The following is an 8,360-nucleotide window of genomic DNA, read 5'->3' as shown; positions in this document are numbered from 1 at the left end:
AGAACTGCTAAATCTGTTTAGTTGAAGCCAAAATAAATGTTCCTTTTGGTTTTATTTTCCTTTGGTTTGTTTAAAGTTTTATTGGAAGTGCTGTTATTCTTCTGCTCCTTGTTTGTTTCTCTTATTTTTACATAAATAAGGCACATGGAGTGAAGTTGTATGAGTTATTTTTAACTTACACCCACAATAAACACAACTTCAGCTTCAATTTGCCTCGGCATTTAAAACTGTGAGTCACTCTGTTTGTTTTTAGTCGACACAGTCAGGAGACGGTTGGATAATAATGTTTTTGGATTTAAACTTAGAGGCTCGTCTCCAACTTGAGTGGCGTCACGGTTCATTGTATTTTCATTTAGCACATGTTTGGATGTTAAAGTGTCATTTCTGCTCTGTCACCTTTCATTCTGAGGACTGGAGTGTTTTTATTGCTAAACGTTTTTACGACTAGGGCGAAATGGCTTAAAAATAAAATCTAAGATTTTTTTCATACCAGATTTGATTTCAAATTTTAATAGATTTTTTTCTTTCTTTCTTTTCTCAAAAAAAAAAAAAAGACAGAAAATGTTTCCAAAAAGTGTCTTATTCAATCCTCCCTTTTGTAACTTGGATAACAAAATATTTCGTTCAATTACAAGAAAATATCTGTTTGCATAATAATTTCAATGTCCTGCTTTTGGTAAATATTTGATATTGATGTGTTAAAAGATTACTGAAAGTACCATTTGTGAAACTTGTACCAAAGTATAACTTCACAACATTCTTCATTTTAATTTTTTGCTTTTTGTGTTGAAGTTCCTGTAAAATTATTCTTGCTGTTATTCACCTAATGTCATGACTGTAGTCTGGTAATATTATGACTTTATCTGCATAAATTAAGAAAGTTGTTATGCTGCCCTGATGCTTCGTTGACCTGAATTCAAAGTTCAAATATACAGAAGCTGTAAAACACGCTTGTCAAACAAGATGGCCGCCCTCTAAACTATGCAACTCAATGAGTCCATTGGTGAAAAATAATCCAGATTTTTCACAAATTTAATCTTCAAAAAAACTAAAATTTGTCTAACTGTTAAAATTAATTTATCGCCCAGGCCTATTCAAAGCTTTTTCTCGTCTTTTTGCCATCCATCCATCCATCCATCCATCCATCCATCCATCCATCCATCCATCCATCCATCCATCCATCCATCCATCCATCCATTTTCTTTACACCCTTGTCCCTCAGTGGCGTCGGGAGGTGCTGGTTCCTCTCCAGCTATCGTTCCGGGCGAGAGGCGGGGTCACCTGGACAGGTCGCCAGTCTGTCGCATCTTCCAGATATTTTACTCGTTATTTATAAGGTTTATGGGCTCTACTTCAGTTGTTTTGCTGGTTGCTCTGCTCTGTTGCTGGTTTCCGTTGCCTTTTTGGCATTAAGCTGTTCCTTCCCCAAGGAAAGAGAAAGGCAACAAAGATGCATCTTATCCTCATGCTGCAGAGTTGCTCAAAGACTAAAATATTACACCAAATTTGCATGAAGATTACTATTAATCACTCTGATACGTAACGAACATTGGAAATAATTGTTTGTGAGTTTATAACTCTGTGAGAGGAGTCTCAGTTTTGGGTTCTTCCTGGTTATTGGGGCAGTAAAAATGAACCAAAAGTGAATATTTATAGGCTTGAGGAGAGTCTGGAGAAGTTTCTAACTTTGGTTTGATGGATCTCCAGACCTTCTGCTGCTGTCCTGGCATCGCCTTCATGCTCATCACGCGTCCTTCGGCATGAGCTCTCGTTCATCATTCTACTGCTGAAATATGAGCCACGGCCCTCACCAGCGCTGAATCTGATTAAATGTGAATCACAAAACATTTAAAGCCCCGTCAGGCAGCCATGTTCAGGTTTGTTTTCCAAAACTCGCCGCCATTCAGCGGTTAATTTGCTTCCATCGGAGTGCCAGACTTTCAGCATCTAATTAGGGGAAAGTGATGAAATGTTCTGGAAATTAAGACTGAAGTGTCGGTGGAAGTGGACCGGCCTCTGGCTCTGAGCGTCAGAGTCCAGCAGGAGTCTGTGATCAGCTGAACGTCCAGTTCCTGGACGTCTTTCTGTGCGTCCCAAACATCTCTGGTCCGTTTGGGGATGAGACTCCACAGGCTGCATTTTCTTATTTTAAATATACTCAAGGAATCGGCGAAATCTGAACCATCAATAGGTGAAGATCCGCTGCAAAGAGAACATGGAAAATTGATTAAGTTTGTATACAAAGTGGTGTCCAAACTTTTTACCATGGGGGCCAAAACTAGCAAATTCAAACTATTGTTGGACTACAAACTTGATTTAATTAAAAATGCAAAAGTAGTTTATTTTGATTTTTTCCTTCTTCTTCTTTTTTCTAGTTTTGCCTATTCAGAAATAAATATATATTTTTAATTATATAATTGAAGATCCAAAACATAAATAGGGAAAAGAAAAACTTCCTTTGGGCCGTCAATTTTCTATCCTAACTTGTAGTTGGAGGCCGAACAAAATCATTTCAAGGACCACAATCGGCCCCCAGGCCACATTTTGGACACCCGTGACGTCCACCACAGCAATAAACAAGCTGAAAATAATGATTAAAAGCTCAGTTCCTGGTCATAATAAGTGCCAAAAAAGTGTTTCTGCTGTTTTTAATTAAATTTCTAATCTTGTTTTTGGTTCCAGGTTTGTGCTTCAGTTTCTTGACTTTGCATTTTGACTTTCATGGAGAACAAAACAGAAAACCACAAAGTGAGAACAGTCACATCCGGGGAGGACAAGAGTCGGAGACCGGAGAGGGACGAGCCGCCGCATTTGTCTTCATCTCTCCGATCAGCCATGGCACAGAGGGGTCAAAGGTGACAGATGATAGATGAATAATAGTAAAAAACAAGCAGCACAGAGCTGTGCTGCTGCAGCTGCCCAGGTGTGAATTCACTTCAGGTGTGTTTGTTTGCGTTTGATTTATCATGATGAATATTCTCATTGCTCAACTTTGCCCTTTCGATGTTTCTTTACAGAAATCAGAGGCTACATGTTTGTTGTGTTTGTTTATGGAGGATTACTGGGAGTTCTGGTCCAATCAAAGGAGGAAGGAAATGTTTGGTTTACACAGAATATTTAAGTCCCACAAAACATGCAGATCTTTACAGACATAATTTACCATCGACTTTTCTAATTCACTCTTCTGACATCAGGAAAGGCTCTGGGAGTCGGTCATTTTGAAATGTAAGCCATATTTGGATGAAGACATGTCATCTCTGATAACACTCACTGCAAAAGCATAAAGTTTTACCAAATGCTAATAGATTAGTACACTCAAAAGAAGACAAAACTAACTTATAAGTAAATTTTCAGCAAGAAATATGAGTCAATACTTAATTTAAGCATTAAAATTTTCGTAATGAATTAATTGAAATTAATGTGTTTTAAGTTTTTCAGTTAATAAATTGTATTTTACTGTAGTTTATGATCCTGTATTTTGTGTGTTTGTATTTTGATCATTTCTTTATGTTTTATTTATATTTATATTATTTTCAGTGTTGCCAGTTTGTCAGTAATCTTTCCATATATGTTTATTCCTTTATGCTTATTCATTTGTTTATTTTTTGTCATTTTCTTTGTACTTTTGAATTTTGTGGTCTTTGTTTAGTGTTAATCTTTCCCCCTTGATTTGTTTTTCCCTTTTCTTTTACAAACCTTCCTGCAGGTTGAACGATTGTTGATCAGACCACTTTTTTAAAGGTTTGGCTGGAGAAAAATGAGGACTGGTTTAAAGCGTCTTAGTGACGGCGGTTTCCTCACCTCCCTCTGTCATCATTATCACACAGTCCTCAGCTGCTTCCTGTTACAGCGCTCATCTGTCCCCCTCATTTTTTATTCCACATCTAACTTGTGGCCTGTCGTTTATTTTCTCACCTGCTGGAAACCCTTTAAGACTGAGTGAATGTTTGGACACTTTCAGGAAAGTTTCAGGTCTGAGTAAAGATTCCTGAGCACTAAAAGCTTCCTGGTGTCACTGGAAACGAGGAAAAGTACAACCAATCCATCCATTAATCTTACCTTCATTAAGTCCTGATATGTGAAACTCTATTAATAAAAGATCTATGCTTGTTTTCTGGGACGCCACACATCTGAAATAAATGAAAGAAGATGAAAGTCCAGTCACGGTGCTGTGTGATACAAGATTAAATTAAATGTCTATAATGTATTTTGCATGATTAGTAAAAGCAAAACTGTTACATTCTTTTATCTGCTTCCCATTTGCTGAATCTAACCCCTCGTTTTCCCTTCATATGTGCTAATTTCATTATTATTTTTTTATATATTTTTGTAATGAACTCAAACAGATTTGGCAGATTTCCCTTCCAAGAGCTTATTAGTGCTCTTGGAAGTGAAATTGATTTTCTGCTTTGACAATAACAACCATAAATCTGAACAGTGTTTCTCTCTTTAGTTTGGATTTGTTTCCATCTCTGGGGTAAAAAAAAGAAGCTGCGATCAGTTCTCCTCTGAAGCTATAGCTTTGCCTTCGGTGGAGTATAAATATTGATCAGGAATCGATAAGATTGCTGTTATTGTATGAGAGTCCTTTGTTCAGCTGAAGGTCTAACAGTTTAATGGCTCTGCAAGCTGAAAATCTTTGTCAAAGTCGCAGCTGATGGTTGAAGCTAAACTATCCAATGGAAGTTATTTAGAAAAACTTTTTTTAATGCACTTTCAGTCACTAAAATGATTTAAAAAACTTATTTGGAAGAAGTGGTACAAATTGTGATTGGTTGGTAAACCAATTTGTTTTGCTAGAAGCAGGTTAGCAGAAACATGTAACGTTGAAAAACCAATTTAGCATTTTTTGTGTTTACATTAAATAAGAAATGGAAGTAAAATCACATGTGAATAAGTTAAGGTGGCGCCATCATCCTCCTACCACTTCCTGTCTTCTTCATCTCTCCACCAGCTGTAACACCTGGCTGTTGATCATGCAACTTGTGTGATGTGAAAAAAAGTGTTTCTGTTGCAGTTTTGCAACATAAACCAATTTTAATTCAGCCGAAAAACTACCTAGCTAAGGCTAACACTTGTTAGCATGACCATCGATGACGGCGGATAAACGATTTTTCTGTAACACTAAGTTGAAAACTACTAGCAGTTGTAAGGTGATGTACAGTTTTAAGAGTCTATGACAAATGTGGGAGCCAATGAGACAGGATTGTTTTATGTTGCAGAACCATAAGATCTGGCTTTATCACACTCAGACACACTCAGACACACACACTTAGACACAGTATTATGTTGGTCAAACACACACACTTCCTGTTCTCGGTGCATTTCTCAGAAAAGTGTCCGCCTCGTGTCAGTAACAATCCTAATAGATAACATAAAGAGAGGTTACCTCACCATATGTTCCAACTTGTTGTAATTTAGTTTACACGTCATTATATTGAATAAAGGATGTTTTCGGTGAATGTTCATCGCCTCTCTGGTCCTTGTGTAAGCAAAAGAAACCTAATTAACCAACAGTGAAGAGATGTAGTTTTGTAACCTTGATCTCTTCCTCACAATAAATGAAGGAGACTTACACTATTCCACATCTGAGCATAGATATTCTCTGTATTCTCTGTAATTATGTGACTTTTGCATAATTGACTAATTATGCAAAAGTCACATTTTTTACATTTTAATGCTTCTGTTTGGGTCTCAACTGAAAACTTTAAAAAAATTATCCAAAAGTTTTTTGGCAAGGAGTTAATGTTTCTTGGTGCCTGGAAAACAATATGTTTCAAAAAACTCCAGGTTGTTTAGGCACATTCAATGGCAACTGCACCGTTACCTAGCAACCCCAGGGGAACTCAAGGCCGTTACCTAGCAACCCCAGGGGAACGCAAGGCCGTTACCTAGCAACCCCAGGGGAACTCCTTCTGAAAAGAGCTCATCTGGCCGGTGTTCTGTCAGATCAGCATACGTTGTCAGATAGTCATATGCTTAGCTCAGACATGTATACGCCGTCATTACCATATGATTTTATTTAATCAGCAACATTGAATCATGACGTAGATCATCATACACTTTGTTATTAACAGCTGTATGGCATCCTGACTTAGCGGTTAAGTAGGTTAATGAGTTTTATACGGGCGTGTGTTGTAATTGACTGCAGCTGCAGTCAGACCTGCTTTAAATACACTTTGAAACCACGACAACGCATGTATATCTATCTAGTTATCATATTATATGATATTATAAACAATTTAATGACTTATTTTCGTCATAACTTATTGCGTATGCTGAACTGACAACTCCACTGACGGTCGGACTTCTTAATGCGCATGCGCGGGAATGCGTACTAACTGCATGTACGCTATCCTGACAGCGTATGGCTGTCTGATAGAACAACGGCCTAAAATCTCATTATCTAAGAATGATTTTGTGCAAACAATGTGATAAACATGTTTTGTGTAGCCCATAGACCAATGCTAACCTGTTTAGGGAAGCATTATAGGTCAAATTCAAGGCTTAAAACAAATAATTGTAAATTTGTTGGGGAAGTTCTGACATAAAACGATTAATGAGAGTAAAAATGGAGAAAGCAGAGAGAGTTGCTGTAAACGCTGTAAAATTTCAGCGGTCACTTTCACACACTCTCGACATTCTGAACTTCTCTTTTCTCTTAATTGAAGCACTAATGAGGATTCATGTGGTGATTTTTGCACAGATACTTACTCATTTTTCCTAAATTACTCCCAGTGGTTTTTGACTTTTCCAGTTACAGACGGCGAGTTGGGAATTCTTCTGGCAGAGGATCTGCCAAATAATCAGTTCATTAAATTTATCTCTTGATACCCTTTCTTTCTTTCTTTCTTTCTTTCTTTTTTTTTTTGCTCTGGCAACACCTGGACCCTGAAATTGAGATTATTAATCCTTTTTAATCTCTTTGTCCTTGCGTTTGTTTGAAAGGACTGATGTTTATCTTCATTCTCATGTTGCTGTGTGAGGTCGAATTATTACAGCGGATGCCTCGACAGAGCATGTAAAATTACCTACGATAAACATCCCAGTTCTGCTTTTCTATTATCCCATTGAATCTGTGTTTGTTGAATGGTACTATGAGCTAAGCTTCAGTGTAATTAGGTTTAAAGTTTGATCATTATTTTTAAGAAGATGACAACAGGACTGTTCAAAGGTCTTGAATTGATGAGCCTGGATTCTCATAAACCTTTAAAGAGGTCTTGATCGACAGTTTTTTTCTGCAGGCTTTAATTACTTTGTTGGCACTTCTTTGCCAGCTTTGCTTACTCTCTTTCTCCACATCATTAATCCTGAATTAAATATTTATATTGTACTTTATTATCCATGTTTACTTGTTCCTCTTGGGAGAAATGTCTGGCTCCAGATACATGTTGTTCACCTGCTGCCAGCACAACCCAGAGTACGGAAACTAAACTTGCATTTAGTTGTGTTTGTTCGTCATGAGAGGTTCTTTGGTGTGTTGAGTGTTGCAGCAACAGGAAACAACTCACTTCAGTCTTCCATGAAATGAAAATGTAGCTGCTCAAACTAGGAACCTCATGCTAAGAGCCTTGCCCAAATCATATGCATAATTATATAGCATAGAAATGTAGCATTATAATTTCAATGTCTAAAAAAGTCTGTTTGTAATTATTTTATTTTTCTTCCATTCTGCTGTTGCTACTTGGAGGATTGAATGCTTCAAGTCAGTGATTCAGTAGAAAATGTTTTAACCAATTTGACTCATAAACTGAACTTGACTGCATTGTTTGGTAAGAATCAGTTTAAAATGCTTCTAATCTAATTTATCAGTATGATTTGAATTGAGTTCTTGACATTAATTGTGAATTATTTACACTGACATGTTTCAGTCACTGTGGCTCAAAACAAACTCCAACAATGTCTGATACAGAGGATGAACCAGGTTGTAATTCAGCTGTTTAATGTTGAAGTGGATGGTTCAGTGCTTTTAAAAAGCTCCCTAAATAGCAAAGTTGCCTTTGGGCAATCTGTCACGGAGCTAACAGTATGGCAGCATAATTTCCCGGTTAAAATTCAATTAATGTTAATGCGAGATAAATTTACTCTCAAAGCAGCTGATCGATGGATGAAAGGAGAGACGAGGAAGATGACAGATTGTTTTGAGAAGGAAACTTACTATTAAGCAAACATAAAAAAATATGTATAATTTAGGTCATTATATTGATGATACAAGTATACAATCTATTATATATTCATGTGATATATTGAAATATATTGCAAAATGTACAAATGATTGCACTTTTCATTTAAATTAAACATAAATTTTATATATATATATATATATATATATATATATATATATATATATATATATATAT

Source organism: Poecilia latipinna, unplaced genomic scaffold (assembly GCF_001443285.1).
Source record: "Poecilia latipinna isolate Pla-1442-1.1 unplaced genomic scaffold, P_latipinna-1.0 Scaffold26, whole genome shotgun sequence".
NCBI lineage: Eukaryota > Metazoa > Chordata > Actinopteri > Cyprinodontiformes > Poeciliidae > Poecilia > Poecilia latipinna.
The sequence above is the reverse complement of the archived record's forward strand: the minus strand, read 5'-3'. Positions refer to the sequence as shown.